The 24336-nt window shown below is 39.8% G+C and overlaps 1 non-coding gene across 1 annotated transcript; it reads left to right on the top strand.

Annotated features, from left to right (window-relative positions):
* Positions 1 to 6995: 6995 nt before the first annotated feature.
* LOC112643289 (U6 spliceosomal RNA) lies at positions 6996 to 7102 on the top strand. The gene has a single exon (XR_003125761.1). It is a non-coding gene; the product is annotated as a U6 spliceosomal RNA (small nuclear RNA).
* The last annotated feature ends 17234 nt before the right edge of the window (positions 7103 to 24336 follow it).

Raw genomic sequence — 24336 nt, 5'->3', positions numbered from 1 at the left:
TTTCCATTTGAATAAACATGCATTAGGAAGACCAAGAAGAACATACAGAATTATCTAGTCTCCCATTGTCCAGACTATAAAAATTGACAATGCTTTCTCAAATCCTTGGATTTCCACATTCACCAGTTCCATCTGATCCAGGAATATTCTTTCTCTTCTCAATCCTTCCAGCAACCTAATTTTGTGGAAAGATCAACTAATCATTATAAATAGAAACTTGTTTTTTTTTTTTTTTTTTAAATCACAGTATAGGGACAGGTCTTCCTGTGAATCAAAAATAAAGTAGATCATGAGTCAGGGATAAAGTAATTTCAATTTCATGTACAAAACTGAAGGCCCTTGTTTTACTTTTCAGTCAAAGGATTTTTTCCTCCTTTATAGGCTTTAAGCATATTGTGGTTTGTACTTTTTACTAATTCAACTTGCATTGGATTTTGTATAAGTAAGTTTCACTTTGTCCATAATTGAAAATCAGTTTTTTTTTTTAAGGAAGCAAGCAATGGGAGTGGGTAATCCAGACTTCACTTTCTATTATTTTCGGGACTCCAGTTGTTGTACAGAGAAATTCAGGAGGGAGGGATGGGATATCTCCAGAGGCTTAGTTTAGCATCATCAAAGCCTCTTCCCTCCCCCTTGCACATTATGGTATCTGCTTTACTAATCAGAGGGAAATTTATCATGTAGGATTTAGGGGAGATATTTATGGCATCTATAAGCACAATGGCTTTGCCTTGTGTGATGTCAGCTATTCTCTTGAGGAGATAAAAGACCACAGCTGGTGAGAGAATAGACCAGGGACCATTTTACAATTTCAAAACAGAAGACCTTGTTGAAGAAGAGGGATTTTAAACAGCATTTGCTTTTATTTTATTCTTTATATGATGAACAGGTGTGGGAGTCAATTCGAGAGGGCCACTTAGATGATTGTGGAAGGAGGGAATAAGGTGAATATTTTTGATGGTTGGAGGATGATTGACATTTCCAAACTTCAAGTCAAGCATATAGTCCCAGCTCCTTCCACCCATGCACATCCAGGAACCTAGGTCAAGGTGAAACAGGTTTCTGGATGTGAAGGCAAAAATGCTGTTTTAAATTCATTGTGATAATTGTAGGAAGTGTCTGGGAGGGAGCGGGGTCTCCCACTTCTTGAGCTTACAGACTAAGCATCTTAAATTCATGGTCTCCCAGAAGATAGGATGAACTAATGGTAAATCGGTAAATTTACCAAGTGGTAAATTGATTTTGAAAAAAGTTAGGTCCATTTCATTGAATTATAAGAAACATTAAAAATAACTTAGGACCTGTTTACTAGCCCTGTGAAAAGTAAGGACTAATAAATATATTAGAGATTATTAATGATATTGACATTATTGAATGCTGGTACCGTGTCTTTTTATCCTTGTAACCTCCTGGCTCTGTACAGTTTCTTACACATAGAAAACCCTCAATAAATTTTTGTCCAATTATTAAATAAAAGGTAGTTACATGTTTTTTTTTTTTTTTTTGGTAGTTACATGTTTTAAAGTGGCTGCAAAACACCTGAACCACAGAAGGGAAAAATAAGAGAAGAGGCTTGCTTTTTGCATAAAGTCTAGATCAGTTAGGTGTTAAATTTTCCAGTTGTTCATTTTTCAGCACAAACTCTTGGGAAAAATCACATAGCATTATTTAAAACAATTCCTCTTAGGGGCCCATTAAGCAGGTTTTTCTGCTGACAGGAGAGACATCTTTTACAGCTGGTCAGTATTTAGTACCCTGAATTCCTGACTGAAGGAAGAAAATGACGAGGAGGTAAGATATCTGACCTATAGATTGCTCATTCTCTGCATGAGTCAATCTTTGAAGTCCAAAGATAAAAATCATCATTAATCACTAAACTTTCCTATAGTCATGAGGTCAGATATTCCAGCCCCCTTCCAAAATGACCATGCTGACTGGCAATGGGAGAGAGCCACCCAGCCGTGGTTACCTTGATGACACAGAGGTCCTTCCCTCTGGTCCCTGGTATGAATGGACAGGCAGGAAGAAGAGAATTAAAAGTCAGCTAACCAATGCTGAGTCAATCCAGCCCACAGCATATGAAGACTGAACCTGATTGAGGAGACTGCTGGAAAGGCAGGGCTGTGTTCTTTGGGGAGCATTTTCATTAGGAGGAGCATGGCTTTAGTGAATCAAAGAGTCTTCCCAAAGCTTTATTGGACAATGAACATTCCCAGCATGCTGATCAAAGGTTGATGATTTGGTACATGTGGGAATGCTCTAATATCTCCCCCGTGGCTGACACAGAGGTGCATTTCTAGATGCTAATTTCTTTTCCTGTGAAGCCAGGTGTACAAGAAGAGCTAAGTGGAAAGGGAACATTTTTTTTTCCACTATGAAAGTATGGATTCCATCAATCCACTTCAATTTAAAAAGAATACTTAACTTTGTACCCCTCAGTCCTGAAGAAATAAGGAGGTAGCAACTGAAGCAAGACAAGGAAGAAGGAAGGGAGGGAGGGAGAGAAGGAAGAAAGGGAGGGAGGGAGAGAAGGAAGGAAGGAGGGAAAGAAGGAAGGAAGGGAGGGAGGGAGGGAGAGAGAAGAAGAGAGAGAGAGGGAAGAAGGAAGGAAGGGAGGTAGGGAGAGAAAGAAAGGAAGGAAGAGGGAGGGAGGGAGGAAGTGAAGGGAGAGAAGGAAGGGGGAGGGAGGAAAGAAGAAAGGAAAGAAGGGAGGGAGGAAAGGAAGAAGGAAGGAGGGAGGAAGGGAGGCATGGAGAGAAAGAAAGGAAGGAAGAGAAGGAGGAAGGAAGAAAAGAAAGAAGAGAAGGTCAAGGGAGGGAGGAAGGAAGAAAAGGAAGGAAGGAAGGAAAGAAGGAAGGGAGGGAGAGAGGAAGGAAGGAAGGGAGAGAGGGAGGGAGGGAGGGAAGGAGGGAGGGAGGGAGGGAAGGAGGGAGGGAGGAAGAAGGAAGGGAGAGAAGGTAGAGAGGAAGAAGGGAGGGAGAGGGGAGAGAAGGAGGAGGGAAGGATTTCCAAGTGACTTTTGTGACCTTTGTTTCAAAGACTCATTATCCCTTTGGGTCCTCACAGCTGTTTTGGGCAGTAGGTCTTCACTGGAGTGGTTCAAAGACCCTACAGATGGAGGAAGATGAAACTCAGGGGGCTTGTTGTTTGCCTGGTGAGGTGAACATTGTTTATTTTTGTGTCCAGTGTCTGAATTTCTTTCCATTATTTTGGGAACTGCTCACAGTCTAATTCTTTGTAATGGGGATGGGGAGGTGAAATGGCTCACTTTACCCATTTTCCCAGCCTCCTTGGAAACAAAGCTCAAAGTTCCAATAACCAGAGGTATCTGCTCCAGGCTTTCTCTCAGAAGCTCCTGAACAGGAAGGAGGGGAAGTGCGCTCTTCCTCTGGGGCAGTGACTCCTCTCTCTCTCTGTGCCTATCTCTCTGACTCTGTCTCTTTTTCTCTTTTAGTGGCTCGAAGAGTCAGAGCAGAAAATCAGTGCTTGGTGGTGGCTGCAGGGTACTCCTTACCAACATTTTTCTGAGACTTTATTATGGCTTGTTCCTAGAAGTTGGATCTTGTGCCTTCATTCTCTGGCCTTTTTAATAATTTTTTTTTAGCTATCTAATCTTTTTCAAAAAAGATTTTTAGAGATGACTTAACATATGTAGAAGTACAGAGAAGAGTATAATAAGCAGCCATATATCAGTTATCTTCTTAAATGGTTATCAGCCCAGGGATGAGCTTGCTTCATTTCCATCCCTACTCATGTTCCCCCTCGCCTGGATTATTTCAAGCAAATCTCAGACCGCACATTATTTCCTCCAGAGCATTTTCAATCTTTATTTCAAAAGTATTAATATTCTTTTAAAAATTACTGGAGTATATTATCCCATTTAATAATAGCATCTTAATATCATCAAATTTGAATTTCTCCGATGAGCCTATATTTTTTAAACATTAAAGAACACCTTCAAATCAGGACCAAAACAATGCCTTCTAATCTGTAAATTCAATCTCCCTCCTGCTCTTTCTTTTTTAAATTTGCAGTTGGGGAAGCCAAGTTGTTTGCCTGTAGCATTTCCCACAGTTAAGATTTACTAATTGGATCCTTGTGGTATCATGTATCATGCCCTCTGTCCCATGCATTTTCTGTAAATTGATATCAGTTAGCTCTAGAAGCTCCATCAGATTCATTTTTGTTTATTTGTCAAGTCTACTTTGTAGGTGGCACTGTGAACCTCTATTAAGTCATATAATATCTGGTTGTCTCTCTTGGTCAGGTCAACAGTGATTGATGAGCATTATTTAGATCCATTATTTCATTAGGAGATGTTGATTTTATAAACTGCTTTTGAAAATTAAATTCTCTTATTGTTTGTTGTGGCTTTTCTCTTTATTATCTTGGCATTTCCAAAATCGTATCATCTGTGGATAGAGATAATTTTACCTCTTTCTCTTCTATTCTGGCATCCTTTTAATAAACTCCTGTTTTAACTCAACCACCTAGAATTGAATTTCCTTGCCTGCAACTGAGAACCTTTTATAATAATGAAAGATCAAAAATCTAGAAAGTGATAAAAACAGATTCCAAAAGAAGGTCTACTTTCCTTAACCCAAGCTTCCTTTTACCTTTCCCTTGATGACATTTATAAAGAAAACCACATGTGACAGAAAGCCAACTTAATTTAAATGAAAGGGTGATATTTTTGGCTCATGTGATGGAAAATCCAGGAGCAAATCTGGCTCAAAGCAAAACCTGGGAGTTCAAATGATAATATTAGGGCCCTATTTTTCTCTTTCTTGGTGCTTATCTTTGCATGTTGGCCTCTTGTTTTTGTATTTCAAATGGCTTTCACCATCATGAATGGCGATTCCGGCTACAACAGCTTTAGTTAACATTTCCTTGCAGTTTCTATCTTGAGGAAAAGACAATGAAGACTAGCTCTTTCAGGAAAGTTTAAGGTGTGACCCTGATTGATGCAGCTTAGGTCACATGTTCTCCCCAAATCCAGTCAATATGCCCTAGAGTGGGATACTCTCCTATGTATGGATCATACACCCATTTGTGAATCAGGTAATGGAGTAAGCCCCACATGAGCCATCATCAGGCCATGAGCTACAAAAGGAATGCTTCTCTCAATAACAAGGATGCTACACAAACAAGATATGTCCACAATACCAGACCCTGCTATCCCTTCTATCACAGCAGTTCTGTTACCTATTTACTAAGTAGCTGCTGTTATTAGTTTCTAATATTACTAATGTCCACCCTGTTCTAAGCGTTGTCTATCTAACATGATGTTTCAAAAACATGAACCAAGTGTTGCATGTTTCTGTGAAGAGTGCTGTTCACAAAGTTCACAAAGCAGAATATAAATAAATACAACAGAAGAAGGAATATAAGGGAGCATTCTGGGCTGATGAAGATGGGGAAACATCTTGTGGAAGAGGTGGAACTTGAAACTGAGAGATTCATGCAACAAGGAGATGTTGGGGAGCCAGACACTGATTGTAAAAAGAGGAAGGCAGCTCTGATCCTCAAGAAACTTGTGGTCTAGAGAAGAGATTAATAACAGCTTCACGTTATTTGTGCTCTGATGGAGGTATGTGAAAGGTATAAAGGGGGTATGAAGGAAGCAGAGTCCAATAAGCCCGACGAAGGCCGGAAAAGTACCCACAGGTCAGTCGACGTCTGGTCTAGTCTTGCAGGAGGAAGAGTTGGTCAGGTGAGCCCTTAGGGTGGAGTGAGGCTGGGTGGGACCAAGGTACAGAACAATCCTCAGTTCAGAAATGAGTTTGAAGGTGAAACAGAGTTTGAGGGAATCTGGGAGTGAAGAGAAATAAAGTCAGAGGAAAGTGCAAGATTCACAGCCTTACATATTAGGTAGACAAAATTATGTGAAAGAAATCTTCTTTTTAAAAAAGATGTTATTTATTTATTTATTTATTTATTTATTTATTTATTTATTTAGAGAAGGGACAAGGAGAGAAGGACAAGCAGACAGTTCACTGGGCTTGGAGCCTGGCATGGGACTCTATACCAGAACCCTGAGATCATGACCTGGTCTAAAGTCAAACACTTAACCAACCGAGCCACCCAGGGCCCACATGAAAGAAATCTTAATAGGGTTACTGGTGCTTAGCTCTCTCTCTAAAGAAATAAAAGTTGCCAAATCTAAACTCTAAACAATAAGTGCTGACATACTAAGGTTCTTTTATCATTGTAATCTCATTTCTGTTTTTTCTTAAAGATTTTATTTATTTATTCATGAGACAGAGAGAGAGAAAGAGAGAGGGGAGAGAGAGAGAGAGAAAGAGAGAGAGAGGCAGAGACAGGCAGAGGGAGAAGCAGGCTCCATGCAGCGAACAGGACATGGGACTTGATCCTGGGTCTCCAGGATCACGCCCTGGGCCAAAGGCGGCACTAAACCGCTGAGCCACCTGGGCTACCCTGTAATTTCATTTCTGATGGATATTTAGTACACAGTGGTTCAGGTGACTTCTCTCTTTAGTTTCTTCCTATATAGATTATTTAATGATCTGGAAATAACACTTGAGTAAATGCCATCGAATGGGTCCTGGTGATCTTTTGGTGTTATGAGGAATCATTTTGTCATGTGAACAATTTTATCCTTTAGTTTGTGTGTTTGGGAAGAAGAGAGTTAGATGAAAAGTCAGAATTCTGTTTCTATTTGGAGTGTGAAATTCCTAGGAAAATTCTCAAGTAGGTCCCGATGATAATCAGGTAAGGCTGTGTAATCACTTTTCCTTCTTGGTTCGGAGCAGATGAGAGTAATAGGTTTCTCTTAGGCCTTTCTTACAAGTTGTTTGTATGTTCAATAGGAGCAATAAACAATATATACAAGTACTTTATACAAGGTCCCAAAGTAATAAAAGATAGTTTTATATACTTCTCTGATGGATGGAGATTATAAATCCCATCCTCTATCATAAAACTCTGCCGCAAAGAAAGATAATGAAAATAGTCAGATACTGCACTTCATTTTGGTGCTCGCTTCGGCAGCACATATACTAAAATTGGAATGATACAGAGAAGATTAGCATGGCCCCTGCACAAGGATGACATGCAAATTCGTGAAGCGTTCCATATTTTTGAATTAAAAAAAATATACTTCATTTTGCTGGAATAAGCATAGGTTTGGGCCACCCTGTGTGTTTGCTCTAGAGGAATAACTATGATAGTCTCACATTTTCAGGTAAGGGCTGGACATAGAGCTGGTGATATTGATGTATTATTTCTCATTATGTTTGATAAGGAATAAAGGGCACATGAATTGATTCGATGGGCCTCTATCTAAGAAAACTCCAATCTTTTTTCCTCTTCTCATTGAGATCGAAAGAATCAGATTATCTTCTGGCCCAGGGAGAGCAGCGACTCACAAGCGTTGCAGACCCTAAAAACAATAGAATAAAAGACTTGTACCAATGGAATAAGGGGAAGTATATATCTTCCCAAATTTCATTTTGGAAGAGGAACCTGACAGCACAAATCAAATTTTCTGGATAAGATTGCTCCCCCAGCCATCTGGATGTAGAAATGTAGGGAGAGAGGAGATCACAGTTAGGGAGACCAGGAAAGGGTCTATTTCAGGAGTTCAGGCAAGACACAGTGAGGGCCATAACTGGACTATTGGCTTTGAAAATGAAGATGAGGTGGCAGGTTTGAGAGCCATTTCGGAGATATGGAGTGGACTGGAGACAGAGAAGGAAGAGGAGGTTCCCAGGTTAATAGTGTTTTAAGTGTGTGGTCATGGGTAGAATTTGGAAAGATGGAGGAAAGAGCCGAGAGCCCCCAAAACTAATAATGTTAAGGACATACATTCCTGCTCTGAGCTCACCTGGCCCTGGGATACTCCTACTTTTACTAACTCTTGGGCTCACACCCTATCCAAAAGTATAGTGAGGAGATAGGCCCAGGAGCTTGGAATCTATGGAAATGAGTGGAAGACTATTTCAATTTCTTTCCAGGAAGAAATATTGAGCATTTCAAATGAATGAGAGAAGGAGAATCGAAGTACAGCCAGTGTCGTGGATGTCACTAAATGCTCAGCCTACTCTGCAGACACTAGACATAGGAAATGGACTACAAGGGCTCCAGAGATGCTCATGTGTCCTTGTGGCCTTTTTGGTTAATGCTGTGCATCTAATTTATCATGAAAAGGGTACAGAAGTGTTCACAATCCCAAACTAAACCCTGAGGTATTTGGGTGTTTGTTTCTTTGCTTGTTTAAAATATTGATGCATGGAAGCTAGAGAAACTACCATTTAGAGGCTGTAAGCTGTTGTTTTGACTCCCTAGAAATCATTTCATTTTTCAGGGCTACCTGTTCTCTTGTGGAGGGAGAGCCACCAAAATGGGTCCTTAAGTCATACAAATGCAAGGATATTAACTCAATGGTCTTTAGAGTAATATAAATACGTCATTTACCTGAACAAACATGGTTTATTATAAACCAGTAACATCACAGACTTAAGGATGAAGAGCTCAAACATGGGCCCTGAGCTTTACATGGTCCAATGATTCAGCTCTGCTCGGGCCATGCCTCTCCCTGTGAAGCAATTAATTTCTAAGCCAAGTGGATGTGTCCCCCTGGAGCACAACCCCCTCACACCTTATAGACTATGCACCAGGCAGGCTAATTTATACATCAGACACAGTAGGTGCAGTGCCTGGGGCCTATAATATTCTTAGTGGCTGCAAAAATGTTTTGGTTTATTTTAAAATCAGAAAGAAAAAAATGAAAAAATGAACTTTTAAGTTGAAAATATGTTCTATATAATATACATATTTTTCTCTGTGTAAATAGTTGTAAGATGCAATTTTTATTTTATTATTTTTTTAATGGAGGAAGGATGAACATAAAGGCAAGAGTGGCTAGGGCTTCTTGAAGACATAAAGTGGCTTTGCCTCTATAGACCAGGACCCCAGAATTCCATGTGCAAATGGCCCAGCAAGCTTTCAGGGTCTGTGTGGCTCTCTTTGCCATCTCTTCTTTTAAGAGAAGACTGTCCCGTTGGTATGAGCCCCTCAAAGCACAGCCATGACCACAGGACACTCTTAATATAACCTGTGGCTGGACTTTGGATGTGTGGGGTAGTATGTCCATGTATCAGTGTGTGGGGTTCCCTGTGACATATGGCACTGGGGGTAGGGTTAAAAGGGGGAGATGAGGGCTGTGGTAGTTCTCCTCACAACATTGCGTTCTGGTGTAGACTGTGTGGACAGAAATACTGAGCAGAGCTGTGTGACAATAGATGAGATAGTACTTTGAATGAATGCTGATCATTAAGAAGATAACGTTGTAAATTAAACCCATGAAAGAGATGCAAGTTAAACTAAGGCTAATAAGTTTTTGGTAAATTATTTAATGATGAATTTTATCTAACAGCTACCATTTATTTTCTCTTGAGAAGAAATTATCTTTGTTTAGGAAAATATATTGAAAAACCATTGAAATAGAAAAATCTAACATGCTGTGTGGAGGCAAGAAGATGTCAATCTCCTGGGTCCTTAAAGACATCATTAAGTCACTGGGCCACTCTTGGAATCATCTTGTATCTTAGTTGTTGAACTTTCTTACTATCCAAGATATGTTTGGTTGGAATTTTTATTTCTTGCATCAAGAAGGATCATGCCACAGGTCCATGAGCCAACCCCAGGCAGTACTGGGAAGATTCACAGCAATGTGACACCAATCCCAGATAGGGGGATAAGATTCACTCCGTATCCTCTCTTCTAGCTTCATCCAATAGCAGAACAAGCCCTCATCTCTCCCCATTCCACCATCTCAACAGCCAGGTGACACTCTTGTCCTAGAACAGCAGTGATAAATGTATCTCTCCCTCCATCATTTCCTCTCAAAGTCTCTTCTTTTCCTGTAGGCACTTCCTGGGGTTGTAATGTTATACCTGTTTATTTTGCTTGTTGTCTGCTTCAACCAACTTGACCATAATTGTCATGATGGCAGTGGCTATGTTTCTTTTGTTCACCTAGGAATATTCAATGTCTATCATGTAGAGCCTGGCGTATAATAGGTACTCACTAAATATTTCTTGTAGCAAAGAGTGAAGAAAGAGGGAAGCAACGGTTTCTCCCAAGACAGTGGGACATGGGATCCGGACAAGCTGGGCCATTACTTTAGGCCCAGCCCTCTGCGTTAATGTGTATTCTACTAATGTCTCACAGTTGGTTACAACAGAGTGGATGTCCTGAGAGCACCACTGATAATTTCATGATTGTAGAAAGGGTTCAGTATCTACCACCATCCCCACCCCTTGCAAGGCAAGTCAGCTCTCTTCTAATAGCCTCTTAGACTGCAGCCTTTCTCATCAGTCAACACATCGATCCATCACAGAAACATCTGGGCAAGCCAAGTTAATCCTTAGCTAAACTGGGATAGTGCTGATAAGTCAGCCTTAAGAGTTGAAAAACAGTGCTGCTGAAGGAGGGGACATTTTTTTTTTTTTTTTCAGACAATGTGAGAGGCATAAACCTCAGCAAGAAGGCTTCAATCATAAGAAGATAATTTCTCATAAAGGCGTTAGCTCAAGCAGTCCAACTGCTGTTCTTGGACTAAAGAAATTCAGGGGAGAGAGCTCCTTGCTTTCTTTCTCATCCACCCAAGTAGAAGTCAATCTGTGCCTCTGAGAGCTTAGGCTCCAAGCCTCAAGTTTATCCTGGGAAGCCCAAGGGTTCCAAAGGCCTTTTATGGGATTCACAGGGATAAACAACATCTTAAATATATGTTCTCAGAGGTCAAACCTCTGCCCCAAATCTGAAGATTGAAGACATTGCCTCTCTAATTCTGCTGGTTCCTCAACTTCACACAAGCTATTACAGAATGTAAAACTTGAATAATCTTTAATTATCTACTGTTCTGTGGTCATTTAGAAAATACAGTAGCATCCCTTTTAATTAGAACAAAATGAAAGAATAAGCCACTTATGGATTTTCTTGATAATGGTCAGACTAAACACACACACACACACACACACACATCTCTCTGAGTGGTATTTTGCAGTAATTTTTCCCCCTTCCTTTTCACTGCATTTTAGAATTCTAATAAAGGCATTTCTGGAAATTTTTTAAAACTTTTATTTATTTTTTATTTATTTTTTACTTTTATTTTATTAAAGATCTTATTTATTTATTCATGAGAGACACAGAGAGAGGAAAAGAGAGAGAGAGAAAGAGAGGCAGAGACACAGGCAGAGGGAGAAGCAGGCAGAGGGAGAAGCAGGCTCCATGCAGGGAGCCTGATGTGGGACTCGATCCTGGGCCTCCAGGATCACACCCTGGGCCAAAGGCAGGCGCTAAACAGCTCAGCCACCCAGGGATCCCCTTTGTTTAACTTTTAATGAATCACCCCCTTTGCGAATCAGTGGGGCTTGGGTGTGAGCAACTGATTTAAAATCAATGTCTCCTCAGTATATTCATTCCTCAAATAGCTGATGAGCACCAAATCAGAGGTCAGTTGTGGATAAGAGAAGCCATTGAACTAATTTGATCAGAAAGCTCTTTAATACAAGACATTAGGTCCTACAAGGTAGAACGCTCTGGAAGCCAGAAACCTGGCCCAACACCAGGTAGCTCAAGCCTGGTAATTGAGATGCCGGCTGTCACAGAGAAGCCAGGTACACTCACGGCTGTGGGGGCCAGCAGGCACATGACTTTATCTCTTGACATGGTGGTTTTCAAACTTTACTTGGGGGAGACAGTTTGGGAGGCTGTTTCAAGAGTGGACCTTGACTCTAAGAGAATCTGCAAAATAGCTTTTCTGTTGTCAGCTTTCTGGCCCCTGCCATAGAGCATGGTTTTCTATAACAGAGATTTAAGGTAGTTAAGTAAACCAATTTTGTGGTGTCCGATATACATTCCTACCCTGCGGGGGATACAAAATGAATAAGAACCACTTCCTGTCTTTGAGGAGCTTCCAGTCTAGAAAGCAGCCGGCTGGGACACCTGGGTGGCTCAGGGTGTGAGCCTGGAGTCCCAGGATCGAGTCCCACATTGGGCTCCCTGCATGGAGCCTGCTTCTCCCTCTGCCTGTGTCTCTGCCTCTCTCTCTGTGTGTCTCTCAGGAATAAATAAATAAATAAAATTAAAAAAAAAAAAAAAAAAAGAAAGCCGATGGCCAGCCACATGAGCAGTGAAGTCTATGCAGCTGCCAGGGCTGTGTTAGAGACAGATATTAACAGGGCCGCTGAGGAGTGATGTTTGCATCTGGGTTTTGATTCTAAGTTTGAAAATGCATAAATTAATGTGTTTAACTGTAAAGAGAAGATATTCTATTATTAACATAAGACAGCAAATATATTGATGCCTCCTTTAATTCCCTTAAGACAGCGAATATATTGATGCCTCCTTTAATTCCTGCTGTCCCAGGGAGACCCTCTGACTCCTCTTGAGGTTCCTCTCCTGCCCCATCAGGAGGCATGCAGCACCATCATCTGCACTTACTTAGACCAAGGAGCAGGGCGGGTTACTTGGCAGCCGTTAGTCATCAGGCCACTGGCAGAGAGGACTGGCACACGGAAAGCCTGAGGCTGAGTTTACTGTTAGCCCTTTGAGTCACAGAGCAACCCCCACCACCTCCTCCCGCCCCCAGTCTGAACCCAGAGTCCTGTTCAAAGATGTTTCCCCTTCTCTTTGACTTACCTTCTGAATTCATTTTGGAAGAATGTACCAGGATCCTTTGAATCCTCCAGGAATGTTGAACTCAGTGAAAAGTGATGTGGTTAAGAAAGAAAATAATATGCTGAAAGATGTTCATTGCAAGTGGCTAAGGACATCAAAGAGATTGATGAATCTGCATTTCAAAAAGCTGGCAGGGGGTAACATTTCAGCTTACCTCATATCCACCCTGCTTCTCTACTGGGTGTTCACTGCCAATGATGTCTCTTCCTTCCCATCAGGACAGAATATGAATATAGCTAGCCCCAGGAAAGAGATGTCTGGAAAAGGTATTGTCTTCTTAAATCAAAGCAGCTCAAGGAAATTTGTCTCTTTTATTAACGATAGAACATAGTTGCTAACACTGGGTGAGCATTTACTATGTTTCAGGCACTGTGCCTAAACCCTTTATAGGGATTATTTCATTTACTCCTCAGAGCATTGCTGAGTGAGTTTATTAGTAGCTCTGTTTTTTTCAGGAAAAAAATGAGGGGTAGTCAGATAAAGAAAATTGCCCAATTGTAAGTGTTGGAGCAAGGATTTGAGCAATGCGATGCTGACTTTTTAATTAAAAATCATACTAGGTTTGAGGTGAAGGGAAGATATATAACACATATAGTTTAGTGGAATCTATTCTTTTAGGACAAGCAAGAGAGGAGACATGCTTTAATAATATGATGGAAGTTTAGCTTCCATTGACAATTACAGATTGTTAAGAAATTGGTGGATAGAAGTGAATGCCAGGGAAGAAATAGGAATAAGCAGCATAGGTAGGGCATGGAATGACACATCAGTGGTAGAGCCACAACTGCCACCGTCTTTGAATGTCAAGGTTTGAAGGAACCATGCAGAAGGTCAGGTACTGTGGATGACCTCAGATAAGTGGCTGCTCGGACCCTGCTCCCATATTAGCATCATGGCATGATCCACTTCAGGAGCCAGCTCCATTTTCAAATAATTCTTTTACTAAAAAAAAAAAAAAAAAAAAAAAAAAGGAAAAAGAAAAGAAAAAAGAAAGAATTTTGTTTGTTTATTTATTTATTTATTTATTGTCCAAAATCTACATCCCTGTAGTATCTGTAGCATTTATCTAGCCATTGTTACTGGTTCTATCCTCTGACATCATGTAAAATAAATCCAACCACTTTCCACCTGACAGCCCTTCTAGGTATTTATCCAAAGAAAATGAAAAAATGAAAACCCTATTTGAAGAGATATATGCACCCCTATGGTTATTACAATATTATTTACAATAGTGGAGACATGGAAGTAACCTATGTGTCCATTGATGGGTGAATGGATAGCGACGGTGTGGTCTTTATATATAATAGAATATTACTCAGACATTACAAATCTTGTAAGTGAAGTAAGTCAGATACAGAAAGACGAATACCACATGATCTTCATGTATATGTTAAAAAGAAAACAAACAAAACAAAATGGAGATAGACTCATAGGCACAGGAAACAAATTTGTTCCAGGTCGGGGGAGCGGTTGGGGTGTGGCTAAAATAGGTGAAGGGGATTAAGAAGTACATATTTCCACTTATAAAATAAATAAGTCATCCTTATCAATAAATAAGGATGTAAAGCACAACACCGGGAATATAATCAAGAATATCGTAATGACTTCACATGGTCAGTCCCCTACACAGTAACTAGGGGACCATTTCATAATGTATAAAAATATCAAATCACCATGTGAGGCACCTGGCTGGCTCAGTCAGAAGAGCATGTGACCCTTGATCTTGGAGTTGTGAGCTTGAGCCTCATGTTGGGTATAGAGATTATTTAAAAAATATACTTAAAAAATATCAAATCCCTATGACGTTCACTTGAAACTAGTAGGATATTGTGTGTCAATTATACTTCAGTAAAAATAAATAAAAATAAAGTTCTTCCCTCTCTCAGCTCCTCTAACAGCGCTTTGTACGACATAATTTTGGACCATTCATCAGTCATCCAGTCTTTCTCTTTTTAGGCACATTTCAGTTGCAATTTGGGGGAAGAATTTTGTTAGGTAAAGTACATAACATTGAATGAGACATATTTAGGGTCTTTAAGCCTCCATTAGAGACAGTTATATAAAATTAACTATTGTCAATAGTCCCCTTAAAAACGTATAGTTAGGCATGGACTATTAGGAGGCTTTAGAGTAGAATTATGACCTCCCTTGGTCAGACACCTTTAATGAGACCTAAGTTTATATTAGCATTTTGAGTCATCTTGTGTCAACTCAGGCTCTAAATCTTTTCCACACCAATGGCTGCTAAGCCACAGACCAAAAGACAATCACTATAAAGGCACAGAAGAGGAAAGAATGTGGGCTTTCTAAGTGTTTTCACCCATCTAGCAATTCGTGTTAATATTACCCATTCATTCATCACTTCAGTTACTTGTCCATCCCACAAGCATTTACTGAATACATAAATCCGCCCAGTTATGCATAACATCCTTGGGTGGGCTGAATGTGAAAGAAATATGAGACATTACTCCTTGCCTTCAAGAAACCCATAATCTAGCTAGAGAAGGGGAAAAAAATGTACAAAATGAGATGAGTTCTTGACACATCATAATGGAAAAGCATGGCATTGAACCAGAAACCCTGAGTTCTAGGCAGAACTTTGATTTAAGCCAGTCCCACCACTTCTCCAAGCTCAGTTTGCACATAAATAATGAGACACTTGGATTTTTCAGGTTCTTTCCAGTTCTAAGGATCTATGCTTCTAAGTCAGATGACTATCAGCTTCTTGAGGGTAGGAACCACACTATATGTTTAAGTGAGTTTTCCATTAACTGTGTAGTTGTAACCTGCAATATCAATTAATACATACTTATTGAGTTGGCTCATTTTAGTACTACCACTTGGATTCAGTTTGGGGTAGAAAAAGAACCCCAACGCAAGCCCAAAATAAACATGGGAGTTCTTACTCCAACGGTGACTAGTGTGAGGGTCCAAAGATTTGCACACATGGTCTTGAAGCTCAGGTACAGAGATAACATATATGCCCCCACACAGGCCATGATTAAGGGGTGAGATCCAAAGTACACACTAACTATACACACTCTGCCTCCTATTTTTCTGCAGAATTTCTGCCCCCTCTCCCTTTAGGTCTCACACCTTCCAAAAAGCTCATTTTGTTCCTTTTGCTCCCTTACCAAAGTGTTTGGTGGTCTGTCGAGAAAAGCTGGACGGAGAATCTATAGTGTCCCACTTGAGCAATTCAAGAAATATTAATTGACTTTCTCTCAAAAGTGAGATAGTCCCAATACTAGCAACAGTATCTTCTCACTGAGAAGACAAGTTTTCCTGCTATGGAAGCAAACACACACACACACACACACACACACACACACACACACACACACACACAATTACCAGGTGTTTGCCCTGCTAGGTTAGTCTTTATGTAGCTATCAGTACCTACAGAGAAAGGAAGGCTACAGAATAATATGCCAGGTGAGGTGAAACAAAAATGGTGCTTGCTGTTTGGAAGTTGAGTTTGAAAAGCTGCTTGTGTGGGGGAAGGGGGAAGGCGATAGGTTTTCTGGAAGACTCTGAATGTTGAACTGGTGAGTTTTAATTTGATACAAGACGGAGCCACCGCAGGACTTTTAGCCATTGCAGGATTATGTCATGTATGGTAGTTATTTATCCTCATGTCCAAAATCCTTGCTAGACTGTAAACTCCTGAAGGTGGAAAAACACAGGAAGCAGGAAGACAGGCAAAGGGCTGGTCCCCCCAACTCTGGTGGGGTGGTGAAAGGCTGTTTTCCTACATCACTTTTAATGAGGAGACACACTGTTGCTGAAAGAGCCCTTGTAAGTGATAGTTAAAATAGCTACTTGAAATCTACAAAGTCTTGGTTTTGAAAATAACTTAGACTCTGGAAGTTGCTACCCTGGGAAAACTTGATTCCCACCGGTGTCCATTTGAGAGACAGAAATAAAAGCTCATGCAACTTTGGAAACACTTAAGCAAATGGCATTTTGATGAGTTAACTGTAAGTAGATAAGGAACACATGGATTAAATCTTCCACAGAATACCCATTGGCTTAAAGCGTAGAAGTCCAGTGTTGTTGACATCATGGAGTTTGGGTTTTGCTGAGCTCCCTATCTTTGGAAAATCAGTTTAAGACTGTCATCAGATGTATGCAGCTGTGGGTTTTTCTCAGATCTGCTTTATGGTTTTATGGCTTTCAGAGTGAAGCCAAAAGTCCTCCAATAGTCATGGCAAGATGAAGATCTGGAAATTTTTGAAAGCATGTTCCCAGGCAGACCCATCATGGGTACAGCTTTTTATTAGCTGGTACCTACCTAAGAGCTAAAGTTACAAGAAAACTAATGGGGGAATTTGTGTTTAGAGACTGTCCTGGGTCACAAACTTTGCTGGAATATTGTAAATGGAAAATTTGGCCATTTCTGGTTTTCCTATGAATTTAAACTGCAATTAAAATGGAAAATAAAACTCTCAAAAATTTCTGAGCTCATGCATCTAAGTAGTGATTGGAGGGATGTTTTGCAGTTCAGAAAACACAGGATCATGGAAAAAAAAATGAAGCAGATCTTGGTGGTTGATGAGCCTCTCCTCCAACTATCCCTTTCTAGCATCTGCAAAGTTAACAGTGACAACAGGAGGCACTGTCATCGTTTTGCAGGGAGGTCATGAGGAGGGGTAGGGGGAATAAAAGAGAGGCGGGGCAACTTTCAACTTTCATCTTTTAAATGGCAGAGCAATTTTGGTGAAAACTGTGCATTTGACATTTCAGGAATCAACGTTTAATTTGCATGCACAGGATGGCTGCATATACATCATTCATTCTGCAAAGTGTCTGCATAAAACATTCAAAAGCTCGCACGCAAAACATCCTGACATTTCAAGAGAAGTGACCACTGAATTAATATTTCTATTATCTCTAGATCCATTCCTTTTTGCCTTCTTTCAAATTTGATTGTACCTGACATTTCTAAAGGAAGCAAAAGTTTTCCATTTGGGTTCAACATTTTTATGTTGTAATTGATGGATGCAAAAGCTACAAGAGACCATATACGTATCAGCTTTGGCAACATTGATTTAAAAAATATTTTTATTAATAGGACAAGGAATGTCAAGAAAATTCACAGGACCAAGTCAGAAACCTGAAGGACCTGAGGATGTTTAAGATTTATTTACATAAAGCTAATGATTATTTAAAATATGGTGCATATAATTCAAATGAGAATAATAAATGGGAAGTAGTAGAGTGAATTGATTGGATTCACAGTTTTGCTCCTTTCTGGACATATTACCTTGAAGATAATTAACTTCTCTAAGACTTATTTCTTTATGATACCAGGATACAGAGTAGTTCCCGCTTATCCACAATTTTGGTTTCGATTTCCATGATTTTGGTTACTCATGGTCAATCACGCTCTGGAAGCAGATAGTCTTCTTTCTGACATATGTTGGAGGGTCAGTAGTAGCCTAATGCAATGTCACGATGCCCATGTCATTCACCTCTCTTCATTTCATCATGCAGGCATTTTAACCACTTCACATCATCACAAGAAGGTGAGTAGAGCACAGTAAGATATTTTGGGAGAAAGACCATATTCACCTAACTTTTATTACCATATATTGGTATAATTGTCCTATTTGATTATTAGTTATTGTAGTTGATCTATTAATGTGCCTATTTTAAAAACTAGGCTTTATCATAGGGATGTATGAATAGGAACAAACATTTATGTAGAGGGTTTGGTACTATCCAGGGTTTCAGGCAACCACTGGGGGTCTCAGAACGTATCTTCCATGGGTAAGGGGAGCTGCTATAAAAGGACCTACCCAATGGAGTTGCTACGGTAATTAAGTGAGATAAAATATGAAGGGGTCCTAGAAAGATGCTTCCCTTAATAAATGTTGGCCCTAACCACTTTTGACATCAATAATCCTGTTGTTGTTGCTTCTGTCAGTGACAGCTGCTACTGAAGAGAATAGGACAAAAGGAAAAAAATCAAGTCACATGTTTTTTTCTGATGATGAATCTTCTCATGTGTGAGTAATAACTTTATGAGAGACAGAATGGAAAGCTGATAGCACAAGGAAGACAAAGTGAGAGGAAGAGTTTCTATTATAAAAATACTAACCATATAAACCACTAGATACCTGAGCCCCTTTTAGTTTTCCTCTTAGGACAAGATCCACCAGGTTGTTTGGTCAGAAGCATTGATGTATGTGGATGGACACCATTATGTTTCATTTTTATGTCTCAGCTTCTCTATAAACAAACCAAAATTGCCTGTGGCCCAAACAAAAGAGCCTAAACACTTCACTATGAGACTGGGTGGTCGGCTAAGTGAAGCTCATTTCCCCAGACTGAGTCCTGAAAGCTTCTGGTGAAGTTTCTACTGAATGGATCATACAACCATATACAATGAGGACACGTTTTTGGTTGTGCTTGAGAATGGTCTGATCAGCAGGGAGAAAAACTCTTCCATGCTGCAAGTGGAGCTACTGAGAACTCTCTCCTGAAGTGGTAAGAATTTTTTTCTTTAATTGTCTCAGAAACTTTTCTTTCTTTCTTTCTCTTTCTTTCTTTCTTTCTTTCTTTCTTTCTTTCTTTCTTTCTTTCTTTCTTTCTTTTCTTTCTTTCTTTTTCTTCTTCTTCTTCTTCTTCTTCTTCTTCTTCTTCTTCTTCTTCTTCTTCTTCTTCTTCTTTTACTTTGTAAGCAATAAAAGATGGCTGAGGCGTAATGACATATTTAAACAGGAGATGGCATCTTTGTATGTCTGATTACAATGGCAGAGGAACCAACCGTAGGATAATAAATGCACCTGAGCACTAAAGTACAGATTCTATTAGCTACCTGGAATTCAGCTCTCCCTGTGGCCAGGCCCTATTCTAAGGGCTTTCCATACCCTTCTTCCCTGGATCCTACAAACAAGTTGATGTGGTTTTTATTGCCCCCATTTTATGAATGAGGTGATTGAGGATTAACAAGGTTAGGTGACTTCCTTTTTTTTTTAATTTTTTTTTAAAATTTTTATTTATTTATGATAGTCACAGAGAGAGAGAGAGAGGCAGAGACACAGGCAGAGGGAGAAGCAGGCTCCATGCACCGGGAGCCCGATGTGGGATTCGATCCCGGGTCTCCAGGATCGCGCCCTGGGCCAAAGGCAGGCGCCAAACCTCTGCGCCACCCAGGGATCCCGGTTAGGTGACTTCCATCAGGCAAGGGAGACAGATGGTAGACAAGTAATCACACAGACAAATAAACTGTATGAACTTTACAACTGGAGCCACTAGAGCATAGAGGTGAAGGATCGGACAGGAGTCTGGTACCTCACTGCTTATGTTTGATCCTAGCTCTGCCACTTATTACCTGTGAACTTGGGCAAATCAGTCTGTACCTCAGTTTTCATATCTGTAAAGTGGGATACTAAAAAAAAAATTAAGGTGGGATACTAATAGTGACAGTCATGTGGATTAAATGAGTTAATATACTTTTAGTGCTTAGAAGAATACCTGGCCCATCATGAGCCCTCAGTATCTGCTGGTTGTGTTATAATTCCTCTCTTACATATAAGAAAACAAGGGCAGAGAAGTCAAGTAACTTTGCCAAGGTCACATTACTTATTGGGGAAGGAAAGCTTGAATCTGTCCTGAGATCCTAAGACCTACTGTCTTTGTTATGCTACTTCCTAAACAAGCCCTAATCAGGGGGAGAGGTGGTCCTTCTGGACAAAGTGGGAAGAAGGAGCCATGATAAGATGAAACAGCAGCATGCATAGAACTCCACAACACTTGCTGTGGTTTCTGTCGCCAGGAATGGAGGGAATGATGGTGTCAGTATATTGAGGTCATCTGGACACGCAGGGAAGATGTCCTCCTCTGGCTCTTTGCCATCCTCTAACAGGTCCTGCATTGTTCCATGCTCAGCACGGTCCATAAGAAACAGTCTGGGGCACAAATGAACCCAGTTCACCATGATTATGAACACTTGGTTTGACAGGCAGATGGCAAATGGGATATGGTCTTCAGGCCTCCAACTAGGGCTCCATAAAAGTCTCAATACTGAATGACTACAGTTTGTAGTTTGACCAAATCTAGATGACCTTAAATCACTTGAAATTTATTTTAGAAAGTTTCATATCAAAACCTGGCATATTTGACTTTTCTTTCAGAATAATGTGATGGCCAATCTAAAATTCTCAGTGCTAAGTTCATATTCTTATTCCATGCGATGAGTATTTATGAATATTTAAGTACAAATTACCTGGAATGAAATTCTTTTACATAAGTCTATCCTTACTCCTATTTTTTTTCAGTAATAAAAATTTCCTTCATGTAATTTCTTTCAACAAATCTAGTGTACTATGTAGTAATCCTAATTATTTTTAGTATAAATATACTTCAGAATGTTAGTCTTAGGCTGGGTTTGTTAGGATAGTAATTGTCTTCTACTTACAGATGTGTAACATCTCTAAGGGGGGGGGGAAGAAGAGAGGGAGAGAGAGGGAGAAGAGAGAGAAAGAGGTAAGAGACAGAATTTCTATTTTCTTTAGTGCATCAATTTTATTTTCCACCAGTTACTAGTGATGCCATTTAAACTCTCTGAGCTTTGATTTTTCAACTGTAACCTTCTTTGATATCCAGGGTTATGGTGAGGCTCCAATGAAATAATATTTAAAAATTTCTTCATAAATTCTCTGTGATTGTATAAAGAATTATAATTATTAATATGTGTCTAGTAAATAAGCATATACATGGAATGAAATTGTGTGGTTGGGCTCTTAGAACTCAATCTTAGTCTTTGGAAAAGAACATATACCTTTGATGTGGTAGGTTCTAATAGCTTTATATATTCTAATATGACATTCATTTACGTATTTGATATTTGCCTATGCTGAACCCATGGCCCAAACCCAGTGACCTGCTAAAGCAAAATGATATACAACCACCCTCTACAAGGATCTTATAAGAAAAACATGGATATATATAACTGTCACACAGAGTTGAATATCAAAAATGCCATGAAGTGAGGGGTCAGGCACAGTTCTGTAGCTATATGGGGTCAGGATGGGGACCAGCAAATTACTTCCGGTAGGTCAGAGCAGAAAATGAAAATGTCCAGCAATGTTTTGTGAAGAAGGAAGGCTTGCCTGGTCCCTGATGGTGATGGTACCGTGTGTGGGTGCTGGAGGTGAGGAATGGAAAGAGAAAGGGGTGAGTAGAAAACAGTGTTCTAGAAGAGGTCAACTCTATGAGCAAAGACATGAAGGTGGGAATATTTTAGACTGCTCTTTCTCAAAGCATGAGCTGGGGATTTGTGAGTTGATGAACAATGTGCATGTTCCTTTATGGGTTCCTGTGGGAAGGAAGGATGATGTGCAAGCTCCTAGGTTTTCATTGTTATGACTAAGAGCAAATTATTACTGACTGAATAAGTGAATGACTAAAGATGACTAATATTTTGTATATATACCAAAACTTGTAAGTTACTAGATTTTCCTTAAGTCTATGACTATCCTACTGAGGAGTCTGACTGCCAGGATCAAGTTCCTGCTGTCTTTGTAGACACGCAGATAGTTGGATGCCCCCCTCCTCACCATTACCCCTCAGGCATCCCCGGAGGTGAAATCGTTATTTGTGCACTGTAGGTATTGTCTTCAGAGGATCATGGCTTTCAATTTTTCCTCTTTTATTATGAATTTTTTTTTTTAGGTTTACTCTTGTTTCAGTTTTTGATTACTGCATGATTGCTGGGCTTTTGCCATTTTGATAATTATTGAGCTTTTTCTAACTATATGTCTTATCACCAACTTCTTTTCTTTTGCACAAAGGGAATAAGTGATATAGATGGGACCACGTGTCCTCAGTCCTGACAAAATATATCTCTCCTACTCTGTATGAATCATGTGTTTTCCCACCCTGTCCTGCTACCTTTGGATAATCTTGTTAGCCTTCAGGAAAGAAGGTGATGTGAAGGTAAAACACAAAGTTCCTGATTAGGTAGGCCAGGGGATGGCTAATTATGATCTATGGATCAGATCCAGTCTGTTGTGTTTATAAATAAAGTTTCATTGGAACACAGCCATGGCCATTTCTTCCTATATGACCTAGGCTGCTTTGGCACTACAGAAGAGACATTGGCAGGGTTGAGACATTGCAACCGAAGTCCCAGAAGTCTTAAAATTTTACTTTTTGTCCCTTTACAGAAAACATCTCCTGACCCCTCCTCTAGACCTTAGGAGTGAAACTATTTCCCAAAGGAAAATCTGATAGCTCATTTGGGGGAAGAAAATGTGATATGGGCATTTCTAGGAGGTCAATCAGAGCAGGTTGTGGTAATTCACCGAGCGATTCCTTCAAAACTCAGAGTGATCTGATCACTTTAGGAAAGACTATGTTACAAACCTCTTTCATCCTGAAAGGGCACAATCCAATCTTTGTAGGTGAAACAGAAGTACACCTATGTAATGTAAGTGATTACTTGAGGAATAATAATAAAATGTACCCACATAAAATTAGTAGTTCTTTAACTTTTCAAGGGTTGCCTATTTTTTTCAAATTCCTCCTTTATTTTTTTATTTCCTCCTTTATCATTTTGAATCATCAGGCAAATCTACCTTTTTGTGGAGAAATAAGCTCATCTTGAAACTTTTCCCTCTGTCCTTCCGTCTTCCCCAGTTATTTCTCCTAGTCTTCTGTCACTCATATTGTACATCTTATGGCAAATGGTGTTCGTATGTCTTCTGGTTTGTTAGACTCTCTAGATGGATTTTGATGGCCTTGAAGATGAGTACAAATCTTTGGGATTAAAGGCTAAGTCTGAGTTTTATACTCAGAATATTATGTAATTAATACAAGCCTGGCTTAAGCATTTTTTTGCCTTTGATAGCAAAAATGTCTTTTTTAAAAATAGATTTTATTTATTTATTCATGAGATACACAGAAAGAGAGGCAAAGACACAGGAAGAGGGAGGAGAAGCAGGCTCCATGCAAGGAGCCCGATGCGGGACTTGATCCCAGGACCCCGGGGTCATGCCTTGAGCCAAAGGCAGACACTCAACTGCTGAGCCACCCAGGCATCCCAATAGCAAAAATGTCTTAAACACACCAGCCTTGTGAAGTGTCTACCTGAGATTTCAGGACCTTGAGTGGCTTCCTCAAATGCTTGCAGAAGGTCGAATTGGCTATGAATGCAGCTCCAACGGACACCATGCTTTTCCCCAGAGTTCCCAGATAGGACCCTCATTTTGTTCACATGTGTTCTGATTTTCTCACAGTAATGTCACTGACTTTCACCCCCCAAAACATTCTATGCTACTGGATCCAATAGCTGAAAGTCCATTTTGTAGTCATGCCCTTCAACTCTGACGATTGTGTAGTTAGATTGATTAGGTGACTGAAATAGTTCATATTTGGGTTTAATCCTTTATTTTAAAATTAATACTAAAAGATCACACTTTATTCACTGAAATTGTGAAATAGTTCAGATTATACTGGGAGGTATTTCCGGCTTGTTGCCCATGTTAAATGGGCAAGCAAATTGTTTACTTCTCACTGAATTTTTATTTAAAAACCCAAATTTCACAACCAGTACAAATTTCCCAGGAAGTGTTTGTTCAAAGTGGATTCCTTTTAGAAATACATGATATATTTCTAAATTAA

Source organism: Canis lupus, chromosome 38, assembly GCF_003254725.2.
Source record: "Canis lupus dingo isolate Sandy chromosome 38, ASM325472v2, whole genome shotgun sequence".
In the NCBI taxonomy this organism is placed as follows: domain Eukaryota; kingdom Metazoa; phylum Chordata; class Mammalia; order Carnivora; family Canidae; genus Canis; species Canis lupus.
Note: the sequence above shows the minus strand (reverse complement) of the source record. Positions and strands in the feature narration are given on the sequence as shown.